This window comes from Bos javanicus, chromosome 16 (genome assembly GCF_032452875.1).
Source record: "Bos javanicus breed banteng chromosome 16, ARS-OSU_banteng_1.0, whole genome shotgun sequence".
Taxonomy (NCBI): domain Eukaryota; kingdom Metazoa; phylum Chordata; class Mammalia; order Artiodactyla; family Bovidae; genus Bos; species Bos javanicus.
In genome coordinates, this window is record NC_083883.1 from 20,915,039 (window position 1) to 20,931,958 (window position 16,920).

At 40.5% G+C, this 16,920-nt stretch overlaps 1 protein-coding gene and 1 non-coding gene across 5 annotated transcripts in view; both read right to left on the minus strand.

Moving 5' to 3' along the window:
• The window catches only part of ESRRG (estrogen related receptor gamma), a 695,806-nt gene that overhangs the window by 320,408 nt on the left and 358,478 nt on the right, over positions 1-16,920 (minus strand). The gene's annotated exons all lie outside the window — the stretch shown is intronic.
• TRNAY-AUA (transfer RNA tyrosine (anticodon AUA)) lies at positions 11,200-11,271 on the minus strand. Its single transcript has one exon. It is a non-coding gene; the product is annotated as a tRNA-Tyr (tRNA).

The following is a 16,920-nucleotide window of genomic DNA, read 5'->3' on the forward strand; positions in this document are numbered from 1 at the left end:
TAAACTGCATAAAAATTACAAATATTCAGAAAAAAGTCAGCCTATAGAAAACTATTTTTAGAAAACTTTAGACCTAAGAAAACCTAGATAAATCAACTATCTCTTCTTCATAACTTTACAGAGGAGAAAATTCAGGCCGTATCATATTACATGCCTTGCTAAAACCCATGACTAGAACACCCAGCCTTTACGATTTTTTCTCCCACAAAATATCACAGTTTAGCTGCTCTGCTGTCAACTAGAATTTCTTTTTGTTCCTAGTATAAGAAATACAGGACAAATGTATTATAAAGATCAAAGAGGGAAGGTCAGGTGACCCGGCATTACCTATAACTACTATGCATTTTACCAGGAGCATACGAATCTAAATTTGAAATGGAATATTTGAGTAATATTTAGACCAACAGGACCTATCCAAGCACATATACATGGAGCAGAAGCATGTTGTCAGTATTCTTCATTATCTCCATTATGCCCATGCATAACTTGTTAAATATTTCATTTTGTATAATGTCCTCTATCTGGCCATTTCCCTAGATCTAGTCCCAAATTAAGCAAGGATTGTAAGTCATTCTGAGCATAAGTAGAGTACTAGAAAGTAATACCAATGTCATTTGTTCTTCCTCTCTCTTTAGCTTCTCCTCTCCATGTACTCCCTAGGTTCTTGCCAGGTTAAAGCGGGGGAAGATCAGGAGAGAAAAGCTGTTTTTGATATTTAAAACCCTCAACCACTGCTTCAGAAACAAATATTCAGAAGAAAGGGGGAGATACAAATCAGATCTTTTACATCCATGAAGGAAACTTGGGGTGGAGGCCCACAGGAAAAAGGCATAGAGTACTCTTGGTGTATTTCCTCAGCTTGAATAAATGCTATTTAATAGGTGTCTTTATGTAAAATAATTCAGTCTTTGAGAGGAGAACTAAGCAGCAGAATTTGATACTTTAGCCCAAATCAGTAGTTTTATAAATGTGGTGATGAAATTTTTTCTTAGATGATCATACAACAAACCCTTCACTGCTTTATTAAATAGAATGCTTGATAAAGAAAAACTGGTCGGCTGTGGTTGATTCTGAGGCCATATCACAGGAACCACGGAAAGGGACTCATTCAAGTACAGCCTCTCCTGCAGTCCCCATTTCAATTTTCATAAGGCACAGGGATCCCTTACTGGAAAAGAATCGCTCGAAGTCTGCTGCTGATGGGAATATGATCAGTGACCTTAAATCCTTTTCTTTGCAAAATCAGAGTCATGTCATACAGAATTCAGAATTTCTAACAAATTTTCCAGACAGATTTTCTCAGCTGCTGTCCCTTTTGGCTGGCCTATCTTTCTTTCATGTTTACCACCCGATCTCCAAATACAACCCTTTTCTTCCCAGGGTGGTTGCTAACATCTGGATATTTTTGATCACACTTCTTTTACTGCTAATCTTGGAGACTCAGCAGGTCAGTATTTCTTTTTTTTTTTTTTTTGGCCATGGCTCATGGCTTATGGAATCTCAGTTCCCTGACCAGGGACTGAACCCTGGCCGTGGAAGTGAAAGCCTGGAATACTGATCACTAGGCCACCAGGGAATTTTGGAGCAGGTCCGTGTTTGGACGGAAGACTGTGATGGTAGGTGTCCTAAATGCCCCCTCCCCAAATTCCCCCTTCGGGATGTTTGTATCTGTGTATAGTGCTCAGTTGCTTAGTCATGTCTGACCCTTTATGACTCACCAGACTGTAGCCCTCCAGGCTCCTCTGTCCACGAGATTCTCCAGGCAAGAATACTGGAGTGGGTTGCCATTTCCTATTCCAGGGAATCTTCCTGACCCAGGGATCTCTTGCGCCTCCTGCATTTACTACTGAGCCACCTGGGAAGCCCCATCTTTGTATGGGCCCCCCCCCCATACTGTACCAGGATCAGTCTGTGTGACCAATAGAACACCACAGAAATTATGGCATGTCACTTCTGAGGCTGGATTATAAAAGACACTGTGGCTTCTTCTTTGGCCTCCTTTTCTCCCTAATTGTGAGCTTTGGGGAAAGCCAGCTGCCTCACCCTGAGCAGCCATCTGGAGAACTCCATGTGGTGAGGAGCTGAGGCCCTCCAGCTGGGAACCAGAGAAGGGAACTTGGAAGGAGACCCTCCTGCTCGGTCATGACTTCAGAGGACCTCAGTCCTGGCTACCAGCTTGACTGAAACCTCATGGGAGACCTGGAGCCAGAAGTAGACACCTACGATGCTCCCAGACTTTGGACTCTCAGAAGCTTCATGAGGTAACAGACAGCTCCTGTCTTAAGCCATTACATTTACTAGTAATTTGTTCTGCAGCTTTAATGCATGCTAACAGGCACTGTAGGGCTTTTGGTTTTGTTTTCTTTTCTTCTAATCTTTAAGTAACTTGAGGATAGGAGCCATATCTTATTCATCTTCAGGTTCAGTAGCGTGCCTTAGGACAGACCAGATCCAATAACCATTTTCTGAATGAATGATCATCTCCTTCCTGTTTTTATCATTAAAGTAAATTCAATGACAATTACACTTCCAGACTTCTGGCTTAACTGAAGATTTTTTTTTTAATAATGTGGTTTCACCCAGAGAATATAGAAAAGGGGAAAAAAATCTGAAATGAGATCACCTTTCAAAGGCTCCAATTTTTTTTAATGCTCCCACCATTAAGAGTTCAATATAAATTTACAATAAGGCTCAGCGAGCAATTTAGGAAGCCTTGGCCTGCTGCCTTATATAAGCATTCGTGATTACAAACTAAAACTTGGCCTTGCCAGCTAAGACATGACAGCAAGATGGGAAAGACTAAAGGCTGATGTAAGTGTGAAAAAAATAAGCTCCTGGAGCTCTTGGGTCTCAGGGGACAGTAGAATAATTCTCAAGATGACCTGGGGAAGCCACTCCTAAAGGTTAAGTGTCCCTTGGTAACTTGACAGCTTGGGGAGAAGCAGGGATCAACACCTTCCCAGCTTTGTCTGTAGGTGGGAACTGTAAATAATTCATGATATATCCATCCCTCCAGATCCACCAACCCCCAAATTCTAAAGTATTCCTATTGGGAAAACACAGCTTAATGAGTGGGTACAAGAACCACTCTTACCATGCTGAGCAATGAAGATGCACCCATTCAGTTCAGTTCAGTTGCTCAGTCGTGTCTGACTCTTTGCAACCCCATGGAGTACAGCATGCCAGGGTTCCTGTCCATCACCAACTCCTGGAGCTTGCTCAAACTCATGTCCATCAAGTTGCTGATGCCATCCAACATCTCATCCTCTATCACCCCCTTCTTCTCCTGCCTTCAATCTTTCCCAGCATCAGGGTCTTTTCCAGTGAGTCAGTTCTTCACGTCAGGTGGCCAAAGTATTGGAGTTTCAGCATTAGCATCAGTCCACCCAGTGAATATTCAGGACTGATTGCCTTTAGAATTGACTGGTTTAATCTTGCCATTAGGAAGCCTCTTAGGAGACATGCATGACATTTACTAACAGGGCAACATTTTTTTTCCCCACTGACTACACCCCTTTCCTAGGGCTTCCCAGGTGGCTCAGCGGTAAAGAATCTACCTGCCAATACAGGAAACTCGAGTTCGATCCCTGGGTTGAGAATATCCCGTGAAGGAGGAAATGGTAACCTACTCTAGTATTCTTGCCTTGGCAATCCCGTGGACAGAGGAGCCTGGTGGGCTATAGTCCATGGGATTGCAAAGAGTTGAACATGACTTAAGAGACTAAACAATAACAAACCCCTTCCCTAGACAGTGATCTCTTCTGGGAGAGAGTTACTGTAGTTATTACTTACGTATATTAGTAAGTATTATCATTACTTTGTACTGAGTACAAGAAGAAAAGTAAAGGTTTTGCTCAGCACAGTTGAAGTTTGACCAAAGAAAAGTTCAAGGTGCATGAATGAAAAAACAAAACTTTCACTGGGAAATCATTTCCATGGATTGCATGAACTGTATCTTTAGGGACTTGGGTAAGCGCTAGTCTTCTTTAGGGAAAGAAAAGACTCAAGAAAAGCTGTCTTCCTTTCCTTCACTCTCAACTAGCTGACAAACAAATACAGCTCAAGAAACCAAGAGTCAGAATCATTTCTTTGTCATTTTAAAAAAATCACTAAAATATTAAAAGAGGAAAGAACCGGCTAGGGTCGTACAAGAAAGGGCCTCAGGTTCAGTTAATTTCCATTCCAGATAACAAGCTAGAATTCCTGCATCACTTGACAAAAGACTGCTTACTCTAAAAAATGAGAGGACTGCCCCAAAGGCATAAAGTAACATGCTCCGAGGACTAAACTTTAAAACCAACAGACTCGGAAAAATAAAATGACAGCTCTGTTCCTTAATTACAACTGTTTTTCCACTAAAATAAACAGACAAATAATCAGACTCTGTAATACATTAACTTTTAACATCTTTTTAAAAAACACAATCACATATATAAGAAAACAAAGGTGATTTTAAATGTAGGATCCTGGAACTTTGATTTCAAGAAGGTAAAGACTTTTCTGTCCCCTTCATCTTAGAAATTATCTGCAATACAACAATACAAACAGAAACACATCCTCCATCATTGATAAAAATAGATGTACTTGAGCCTGAACTATGGTGCAGGAAGTTGAAAAGCAGAGTTCAGAGGAATAAATGTTCAAGAGAGACAAGGAAGTGAACTACAAACACAGACAAAATGGGATGCCAACAAGAAGCAGGACTCTACACTCTGAAAGCTCAGGAGTCAAGGGCATTGGGTATACCTAGCATCCCTTGCTGAAAATGAGGGCATTGCAGGAAAGCCTGCATTACCCTCATTACCCCCCACCCCCTCAACCAGGATCCCAGGATTTTCTCAGGCAATTGTATATCCCCAAAGCAAGACACTGGAGGACTTGGAAAGAACAGAAGGATCTAGAGAAAAGACCAACAAACACCAGCACTTTGGGATTCTCTCAAGAACAACAACAAAACTGATCTACAAATACACCCTAGAATAAAGGCAACCCATTCACGATCTCTATTCACGAAGCCATCAACTCACCTTCACTTTTTTAGGGCCTCACTTTTAAATACGAACAGAACAAAAATAAACAAATGGGACCTAATTAACCTTAAAAGCTTCTGCACATCAAAGGAAACTATTAGCAAGGTGAAAAGACAGCCTTCAGAATGGGAGGAAATAATAGCAGATGAAGCAACCGACAAACAACTAATCTCAAAAATATACAAGCAACTCCTACAGCTCAACTCCAGAAAAATAAATGACCCAATCAAAAAATGGGCCAAAGATCTAAATAGACATTTCTCCAAAGAAGACATACAGATGGCTAACAAACACATGAAAAGATGCTCAACACCACTCATTATCAGAGAAATGCAAATCAAAACCACTATGAGGTACCATTTCACACCAGTCAAAATGGCTGCGATCCAAAAGTCTACAAATAATAAATGCTGGAGAGGGTGTGGAGAAAAGGGAACCCTCTCACACTGTTGGTGGGAATGCAAACTAGTACAGCCACTATGGAGAACAGTGTGGAGATTCCTTTAAAAACTGGAAATAGACCTGCCTTGTGATCCAGCAATCCCACTGCTGGGCATACACACTGAGGAAACCAGAAGGGAAAGAGACACGTGTACCCCAATGTTCATCGCAGCACTGTTCATAATAGCCAGGACATGGAAGCAACCTAGATGTCCATCAGCAGATGAATGGATAAGAAAGCAGTGGTACATATACACAATAGAGTATTACTCAGCCATTAAAAAGAATACATTTGAATCAATTTTAATGAGGTGGATGAAACTGGAGCCTATTATACAGAGTGAAGTAAACCAGAAGGAAAAACACCAATACAGTATACTAACGCATATATATGGAATTTAGAAAGATGGTAACAATAACCCGGTGTATGAGACAGTAAAAGAGACACTGATGTATAGAACAGTCTTATGGACTCTGTGGGAGAGGGAGAGGGTGGGAAGATTTGGGAGAATGGCATTGAAACATGTAAAATATCATGTATGAAACGAGATGCCAGTCCAGGTTCAATGCGCGATACTGGATGCTTGGGGCTGGTGCACTGGGACGACCCAGAGGGATGGTATGGGGAGGGAGGAGGGAGGAGGGTTCAGGATGGGGAACACATGTATACCTGTGGCGGATTCATTTTGATATTTGGCAAAACTAATACAATTATGTAAAATTTAAAAATAAAATAAAATTAATTAAAAAAAAATACGAACAGAACAAGCATTTGAGCAATTTCTTCTCCTAAGTTATGGATTGTTGTTGTCTTTCAGTTGCTAAGTGGTGTCTGACTCTTTATGACCCTATGGACTGCAGCACTCCAGGCTCCTCTGTCCTCCACTGTCTCCAGGAATTTGCTTGAATTCATGTCCACTGAGATGTTATGGATAAATATACATTTTTCCAAATTGTGAAACAATCTTTCCCTGGCATCTACAGTCTATCCTAACTCCAATACAGTTCCATTCCTTCCTTTCCCTGCCTGACTTTCTGTGGCCCTCCTCTTCCTTAGGGCCTAGCATCCCCTTAACCCTGAGGTCACCACCAACCCCTTCCATGCTTCCTAATGCTCCAAGCCAGTTCTTTGGCCACCTGATACAAAGAACTGACTCATTAGAAAATACCCAGATGCTGGGAAAGATTGAAAGCAGGAGGAGAAGGGGACATCAGAGGATGGGATGGTTAGATGGCATCACCAACTCGATGGATATGAGTTTGAGCAAGCTCTGGGAGCTGGTGAGGGACAGGGAGGCTTGGAGTGCTGCAGTCCATGGGGGTCACAAAAAGTCGGATACAACTGAGCGACTGAATTGAGTGACTTCTTGGCTGTCTTTTGACACTACTAACTCTGCTCCAGTCATTCAACCTCAAAACTGAAGCAGCTTAGGGTTTCTTTTTTTAAAAAATGAAGTTGTAATTTTAGGATAGTTTTAAATTTGTAGAGACTTCCTAGTGGTCCAGTGGTTAAGATCCTAGGCTCTCAATACAGGGGCCTGGGTTCAATCCCTCAGAGCAGAAAAAGAAATAAAAGGAATCCAAATTGGAAAAGAAGAAGTAAAACTCTCACTGTTTGCAGATGACATGATCCTCTACACCTCTACATAGAAAACCCTAAAGACTCCACCAGAAAATTACTAGAACTAATCAATGACTATAGTAAAGTTGCAGGATATAAAATCAACACACAGAAATCCCTTGCATTCCTATACACGAATAATGAGAAAACAGAAAGAGAAATTAAGGAAACAATTCCATTCACCATTGCAACGGAAAGAATAAAATACTTAGGAATATATCTACCTAAAGAAACTAAAGACCTATACATAGAAAACTATAAAACACTGGTGAAAGAAATCAAAGAGGACACTAATAGATGGAGAAATATACCATGTTCATGGATTGGAAGAATCAATATAGTGAAAATGAGTATACTACCCAAAGCAATTTATAGATTCAATGCAATCCCTATCAAGCTACCAACAGTATTCTTCACAGAGCTAGAACAAATAATTTCACAATTTGTATGGAAATACAAAAAACCTCGAATAGCCAAAGCTATCTTGAGAAAGAAGAATGGAACTGAAGGAATCAACCTACCTGACTTCAGGCTCTACTACAAAGCCAAAGTTATCAAGACAGTATGGTACTGGCACAAAGACAGAAATATAGATCAATAGAACAAAATAGAAAGCCCAGAGATAAATCCATGCACATATGGACACCTTATCTTTGACAAAGGAGGCAAGAATATACAACGGATTAAAGACAATCTCTTTAACAAGTGGTGCTGGGAAATCTGGTCAACCACTTGTAAAAGAATGAAACTAGACCACTTTCTAACACCATACACAAAAATAAACTCAAAATGGATTAAAGATCTCAATGTAAGACCAGAAACTATAAAACTCCTAGAGGAGAACATAGGCAAAACACTCTCCGACATACATCATAGCAGGATCCTCTATGACCCACCTCCCAGAATATTGGAAATAAAAGCAAAAATAAACAAATGGGACCTAATTAACCTTAAAAGCTTCTGCACATCAAAGGAAACTATTAGCAAGGTGAAAAGACAGCCTTCAGAATGGGAGAAAATAATAGCAAATGAAGCAACTGACAAACAACTAATCTCAAAAATATACAAGCAACTCCTACAGCTCAACTCCAGAAAAATAAATGACCCAATCAAAAAATGGGCCAAAGATCTAAATAGACATTTCTCCAAAGAAGACATACAGATGGCTAACAAACACATGAAAAGATGTTCAACATCACTCATTATCAGAGAAATGCAAATCAAAACCACTATGAGGTACCATTTCACACCAGTCAGAATGGCTGCGATCCAAAAGTCTACAAATAATAAATGCTGGAGAGGGTGTAGAGAAAAGGGAACCCTCTTACACTGTTGGTGGGAATGCAAACTAGTACAGCCACTATGGAGAACAGTGTGGAGATTCCTTAAAAAACTGGAAATAGACCTGCCTTGTGATCCAGCAATCCCACTGCTGGGCATACACACTGAGGAAACCAGAAGGGAAAGAGACACGTGTACCCCAATGTTCATCGCAGCACTGTTCATAATAGTCAGGACATGGAAACAACCTAGATGTCCATCAGCAGATGAATGGATAAGAAAGCAGTGGTACATATACACAATGGAGTATTACTCAGCCATTAAAAAGAATACATTTGAATCAGTTCTAATGAGGTGGATAAAACTGGAGCCTATTATACAGAGTGAAGTAAGCCAGAAAGAAAAACACCAATACAGTATACTAACGCATATATATGGAATTTAGAAAGATGGTAACAATAACCCTTGTACGAGACAGCAAAAGAGACACTGATGTATAGAACAGTCTTATGGACTCTGTGGGAGAGGGAGAGGGTGGGAAGATTTGGGAGAATGGCATTGAAACTGTAAAATATCATGTATGAAACGAGTCACCAGTCCAGGTTCGATTCACGATACTGGATGCTTGGGGCTAGTGCACTGGGACGACCCAGAGGGATGGTATGGGGAGGGAGGAGGGAGGAGGGTTCAGGATGGGGAACACATGTATACCTGTGGCGGATTCATTTTGATATTTGGCGAAACTAATACAATTATGTAAAGTTTAAAAAAAAAAAAAATCCCTGGTCAGGGAATGAGAACCCACATGCCACAGTGAAGATGGAAGATTTCATGTGCCTCAATTAAGATCTGGTGCAGCCAAATAAGTAAAGAAATAAATCTGCAGGAAAGTTGTTAAGATAGTACCAGAGCGCTCCCTTCCGTACATCTGGTATCCAGTCTCTAACTTTCCACGTGTTACATTAGTAAGGGTACATTTGTCACATCTAATGAACCCCTGTTGATGCATGACTATTAACTAAACTTCTTATTTACTCAAATGTTCTTAATTTGTACCTATTGTTCTTCTTCTCCAGGACCCATCTACGATATCACATCATATTTAGTTATCATGAGGCTTCAGGTTTCTCTAACATTCCTCAGACTTTGTTTTCAATGATCGCGACAGTATTGAGGAGTTCTGGTTAAGGACTCAATAGAATCTCCACTGAGATTTGCTTGAGGTTTGTTGCATATTTAGATTGGGGTGATGGGTTTGGGGCCAGAAGACCACAGAGGTAAAGTGCCATCTCAATGGTACATACTATTGACATGATTTATGATGGTTGGGCTGACCTTGGTCACCTGGAAGAGGCCTTCTTTGTCAAGTTGCTCCTGCCTCCAGTGTGAAGTTTCTCTTCCCCATCCCTCTTTCCATAGCATATTTCTGGGAAGGCAGTCACTATGCATGGCCCATACATAAGAAGTGGGCAGCTATGTTCCTCTTGCTTCAGAGCAAAGTATCCATAGAGATTATTTTGAATTCTTCTCAGCATCACTTTTGACTAGTCTTTTGCCCTTGATCTCCATTCCAGGCATTTTCTCAATAAGTAAGCAGTACAAGGGGATTCAGTGTAGATATGGCTACTCCAAACCCTGACTCTTTTGATGGAAATAAAACAGACTGAATTATTCCTGGTATCTTAGAGCTTCCTTCTTTCTTTCCCTTCTTCAACAAATTTGTGCTGTCTGCTATACATTAGGGCTTGCATTAACTTTAGGAACAGGGCTAAGTCACAGGAATATGAGGGCTCAAAGATTGTTAACAGTAGTCTCTAATTTAGCTAAGGAGTCAGAGAAGGCTTCTTGGAGACCATGACTTCTGAGTTAAAATCTGGTGGGGAGAAATATGTCTATGAAAGGGAGATATAAGAGAAGAGAAAAGTCTATTTAGGTCTTCCACCCATTTTTTTCATTTTTTGAGCACTCAAAGCCACTAAGAGAAATGTAAATCAAATCTACAACAAGGTATCATCTAACACCAGTCAGATAGGTCATCATCAAAAAAATCTACAAACAATAAATCCCAGAGAGAATGTGGAGAAAAGGGAACCCTCCTACACTGTTGGTGGAAATGTACAGATAACTTGATGCAGCCACTATGGAGAACAGAATGGAGATTCCTTAACAAAACTAAAAATAGAATAACCACATGACCCAGCATATATCTGGAGAAAGCCATAATTCAAAAAGATACACACACCCCAGTGTTCATTGTAGCACTGTTTACAATAGCCGGCACATGGAAGCAACCTAGATGTCCATCAGCAGAGGAATGGATAAAGAGGATGTGGTACATATATACAATGGAATATTACTCAGCCAAAAAAGAACAAAGTTGTGGCATTTTCAGAGATGTGGATGGACCTAGAGACTGTCATCCAGAATGAAGTAAGTCAGGAAGAATAAAACAGGAAGAGTAAAACTGCTCATATGTGGAATCTAGAAAAATGGAACAGATGACTATTCACAAAGCAGAAATAGACACAGATCTAGAGAATAAACTTCTGGGGGAAGAGGAGATGCAATGAATTGGGAGATTGGAACTGACATATATACACCTCTAGTTTATAATAGATGACTAATGAAACCCTACGATATAGCACAGGAAACTCTACTCAATCCTCTGTGGTGACCTAAATGGGAAAGTGAAAGTGAAAGTGAAGTCGCTCAGTCGTGTCCAACTCTTGGCGACGTCATGGACTGTAGCCTACCAGGCTGCTCCGTCCATGGGATTCTCCAGGCAAGAATACTGGAGTGGGGTGCCATTTCCTTCTCCAGGAGATTTTCCCAACCCAGGGATTGAACCCAGGTCTTCTGCATTATAGGCAGACGCTTTACCATCTAAGCCACCAGGGAAGCTCCCAAACTAAATGGGAAGGAAACTAAAAAAGAAGGGATATATGTATACATATAACTGATTCACTTTGCTGTACAGCAGAGACTAAAACAACATTGTAAAGGAGCTATACTCCCATAAAAAAAAAATTTTAAAAAAAAGAGAGAGAGAGAAAGGAGAGAACATTCTAGATGGAGGGACAGCATGAGCAAAAGCTCTGACAGGGGAGGGAGTGTGGGGGGAAGTTCTGCAGAACCACGAGCAAGGGAGATAGGGGGAAGGGGGCGTCTGGGGCCAGGAAGGGCTGACTCCTGAGAATCCACAAGCAACACGTGGTCACTAAGAGCAGGACTGTGCCTTGGATAGAGACGTTTTCAAATGATTATTAAGTCTGCCAAAGGCAGAATCTTCCTGGGCAGAAGGAATGGATGCAGGACAGCCAGTTAGGAGGCCTTTACTGAGTCTTAAGAGGAGGTGATGCGAGCTTGGCCTAAGACTGGGACAGTGTGGGGAGGGACAAAGAGGGATACACATATACCTGCCTCATGGAGTTCTGTGAGGTCATGAGTTAATAAGCACAAAGCATTTAAGCAAGTGCCTGCCTTATACTAACTGCTTATAATAATAATACTGCTTATATGATCTTGAATAGACATCAAAATGGGAATCAACCCCCTCACCAACAAAATGAAGAGGCTTGGCTATATAATATCCAAGATCTTCTCTAACCCTAAAGGGTTAATATTCTTAGCCATTATTCTTTGCTAGTTTGAGGACTGTCAGCTCTTATGTGTGCTGTTCCCCAAGAGCTGCCTAAGTAAATGTTACCTTCACTTGGTTATCCTATACCATTGCAATACCATCAGACCTTTTCAAAGAAGTGACAGTGGGCAAAAGGTAAATATGTAACTGATTTTTCATTCCTAAACATTTCACATTCTGTAGAATTGGTCATGCATTTCTACCCATTATACCATCACACTATCTTGTTATTTCTGCCAGGTCTAGAAAGTATTTCAGGAGTAAATCTACCCTAGTAAACTTTAAACACTCAGAGATGCCACCAACACCTGTGGAAGCACAACTTAAATGTTAAATCTGATTTCTCAGGGTAGCTGCTGCTGCTGCTGCTGTTAAGTCGCTTCAATCGTGTCCGACTCTGTGCGACCCCATAGACAGCAGCCCACCAGGCTTCCCCATCCCTGGGATTCTCCAGGCAAGAACACTGGAGTGGGTTGCCATTTCCTTCTCCAATGCATGAAAGTGAAAAGTGAAAGTGAAGTCGTTCAGTCGTGTCCGACTCCTAGCGACCCCATGGACTGCAGCCTTCCTGGCTCCTCCATCCATGGGATTTTCCAGGCAAGAGTACTGGAGTGGGGTGCCATTGCCTTCTCCGTCTCAGGGTAGAGGGGGTCATCATAATCAGTGAATCAGTGAGGAATGGAAAGCACTAAATGGGTCTGACATCTTGCTAGGATTTATTGTCAGTACAAAGAACACAAGTCCCTGTCTTCAAGGAGCTTACAGTTTATCTCAGGGGGAAAGATTATACAATTATATGTTGTATAATCCATATACAACATAAGATTATAGAAATTATGAATGGTTTCTCAATTCAGACTCTAGACAGTGGAAAGAATTCAGAGGAGAGGGAATGAAAGCCATATAATGATCAAAAAGAGTCAAGAACATTGAGATATATTATCACAGTGAAGTTTTTACTTCAAAAACTTTGGAAAATCTCAACCAAAAGGATAAAATGTATTCTGTGAACTCTTGTCAAAGCTTACATCCTTCATACAAACTAGAAAAAAGAATACACAAGCATTCCAGATTTTTCTACTAAACTGGGTAAATTTATCTGTAATGATAACTGTAAATACCCCATTTGTCATTAATTTAGAATGATCACTTACATAGCCTGAGAAATGTGTGATATTCTTGAGAACCATGTGATATCCTCCTAAACCCACATTTATTTGTAAATAAAACTATCTTAATCTATTACACACAGGGAGGAGGAATCTCACTACCTTTCAAATAAAATTACACTAAAACAAAGACAGGAAATAGAAATTTCTAAAGGTGAGAAAAATAAAAATTCAGTTGTAAATGAGCGAACATCACAAGTAAATTTAAGGTAGTAAAACAGATGATTTTACTGAAAATTTAACACCTCTCAACACAGCTATCTGCCCAGTGGTCAGGAAACCAATAACATCTTGTCAGCAATGCTCCAAGTACATCAGCGACACAGATTCTAAAAACAATAAAAGCAAAACAACAAAACTACAAAAGCAGTGTACATACGACCCTAGCCATCGGCTCACGCGTTTTTCTCAACTGCCCTTTCCTGGCTCATTTCTAACACCGAGGAATTCGCAAATAGCACGAAGAACACAGGCTGGTGGGAAACGCAGGGGGACAATGTAGATAATTTTGAAAGGCAAGCAAGAAATATTTCAAACAATGTGGGGACATTTAAGAAACATCTTTTCAAACTTATAATTGATAAACTGGGCTATATGTGGGGGGGAGTGGTTAAAACTCAGGAAAGTATCCCTTTAATAATGAATGTTAAGTCATTATATACAGTGTTCTATTTTAATAAGAAACATCATTTTCTCAAATTAGAACACCAAAGCAGGGGTCTTTAATTACTTTTGGGCCAGAGGCTCCTTTGAGGATCTGATGAAAGTCAGACATTTTCCTCTGAAAACTACATGCTCTCACAAATTTAGCATTCAAATTTCAACATAATTTATGGACTCACATCTCTGCCCAACATCAAATCCACCCCTCTATGGGTTCGCCATTGTCTTGTAGGCTCACGTGTTAAAGGCTTATAAGCCCCCGATTTTATAAACTAGTGTGCTATTGAAACATGCTTAAGACCTTGGAACAAGACTATGTGTATGCATAACCGAATTACTTTACATCTGTACATTTTGAAACTAACACAACATTGTAAATCCACTCTTGTTGTTATTCAGTCACTAAGTCGTGTCCAACTCTTTGCAACCCCGTGGACTGAGGCATGCCAAGCTTCCCTGTCCTCCACTATCTTCTGGAGTTTGCTCAAACCCACGTGCACTGAGTTAGTGATGCCATCCAACTATCTCATTCTCTGTTGCCCCTTTCTCCTCCTGCCCTCAATCTTTCCCATCAACAGGGTCTTTTCCAATGAGTCGTCTCTTCGAATCAGGTAGCTTAAGTACTGGAGCTTCAGCTTCAGCACCAGTCCTTCCAATGAATATTCAGGGTTGATTTCCTTTAGGATGGACTGATTTCATCTCCTTGCTGTCCAAGGGACTCTAAAGAGTTTTCTCGAGCACCACAGTTTGAAAGCATCAACTCTTTACCATTCAGCCTTCTGTCTAGTCCAACTCTCACATTCCTACATGACTACTTGAAAAACCATTGCTTTGACTATATGGACTTTTGTCAGCAAAGTGATGTCTCTGCTTTTTAATATGCTGTCTAGGTTTGTCATAGCTTTTCTTCCAAGGAGTAAACTTCTTTTAATTTCGTGGCTATAGTCACTGTCCGCAGCAATTTTGGAGCCCAAGAAAAGAATATCTGTCACTGTTTCCACATTTTCCCCATCTATTTGCCGTGAGGTGATGGAACCAGATGTCATGATCTTTGTTTTTTGAATATTTAGTTTTAAGCCAGTTTTTTCACTCTCCTCTTTCACCTTCACCCAGAGGCTCTTTAGTTCCTCTTCGCTTTCTGCTGTTAGAGTAGTATATCATCTGCATATTGGAAGTTGTTGATATTTCTCCTGGCAATCTTGATCCCAGCTTGGGATTCATCCAGTCTGGCATTTCACATTAGGTATTCTACATAGAAGTTAAGTACGCAGGGTGACAATATAAAACCTCGATATACTCCTTTCCCAATTCTGAACCAGTCTATTGTTCCATGTCTGGTTGTAACTTGTTTCTTGACCTGCACACAGATTTCTCAGGAGACAGGTAAGGTGGTCTGGTACTGTCTCTTGAAGAATTTTCCACAGTTTGTTGTGATCCACACAGTCAAAAGTTTTAGTGTGGTCAACAAAGTCAAAATAGATATTTTTCTGGAATTCCCATGCTTTTTCTATGATGTTAGCAATTTGATCTCTGGTTCCTCTGCCCTTTTCTAAATCCAACTTGTACATTTGGAAATTCTTGATAACATATTATTGAAGTCTAGCTTGAAGGATTTTGAGCATAATCTTGCTAGCATGTGAAATGAGCATAATTGTATGGTAGTTTGAACATTCTTTGGCATTGCCCTTTTTGGGGACTGGAATGAAAACTGACCTTTTCTAGTCCTGTGGCCACTGCTGAGTTTCCCATATTTGCTGACATACTGAGTGCAGCACTTCAACAGCATCATCTTTTAGGACTGGAAATAGCTCAGCTGGAATGCCATCATCTCCACCAGCTTTGTTTTGTAGCAGTGCTTCCTAAGATCCACTTGACTTCACACTCCAAGATATCTGGCTCTAGGTGAGTGACCATACCATTGTGGTTATGTAGATCATTAGACTTTTTGGATAGCTCTTCTGTGTATTCTTGCCACCTCCTTTTAATCTCTCTGCTTCTGTTAGGTCCTTGCTGTTTCTATCCTTTATTGTGCCCATCTTTGCATGAAATGTTTCCTTGATATCTCCAATTTTCTTGAAGAGATCTCTAGTCTTTCCCATCCTATTGTTTTCCTCTATTTGCACTGTTCACTTAAGAAAGGCCTTCTTATCTCTCCCCACTAAAATCAACTACATTCCAATATAAAATTAAATTAAAAATTGAAAAAAAAACACATATTATTGAATAGAACACATATTCCAAAAAGCACTTCATTTTACTGATTGTGTGGTATACAATGCTATCCATTTAATTTCTTACCAATTCTTGGTCATCACCAATTCTTGGAACTCATTTCTCCCTGTTTTTCCATTTTGGTTCTCAGTCCATGCATTTTCAGCATTCTGTTCCTCAAAACTACTTAGCAAGAACAAAACGGAGAAAAAAATGTTTCAGAGATGAGAGGAAAACCAGTCACTTGTGCTCTTGGCAGCCCTGGTCATTGGTTTAGTTGTTTATTTATTCAGTCAACAACTTGAGCGTCGACTATGTATCAGGAGCGGGGAGGCAGCAGGCTTGAAAAAGAGAAAGCTGCCCCCTCTCCAGTGCGCCCCAAAATAGTTTCATGTCCAGAGCAGCAGCTGGAGAAGCGGTTAGAGTAGGTGGATATATAACCAGGTGCCCTGAGGATAAGAGGACACCCTTGAGGCAGGGTGTTTTCTGCTTGGAGACAGGAAAAAATTGAGCTGAATAGCAGTTAAAGAAGGTGTATTCAGGAAGAACAGGAACGGCTGGAGACACAGAGGAAAACCAATGCACATCTTCTCTCAGGAATGGGGTGCCGAGGCAAGGAAGGTTGAGAATTGCAGTGTGGTTGGGACACATTGGGCATTAATGGAAGGAACGCAGCAGCAGCAAGAAAGTGAAAAAAAAAGGGGGGGGGGTTTAATTGAATTGTTACTTGGTGCTGATAATGCCAAAAGCTAGTTTAAAATATCCAATCAGAGTTGTAGTTGGATCTCTATTTCTGTTATGCAAATAAGATTATCTATATTATATTTCTAGATTCCACATATATGCGTTAACATGAACGAAAAT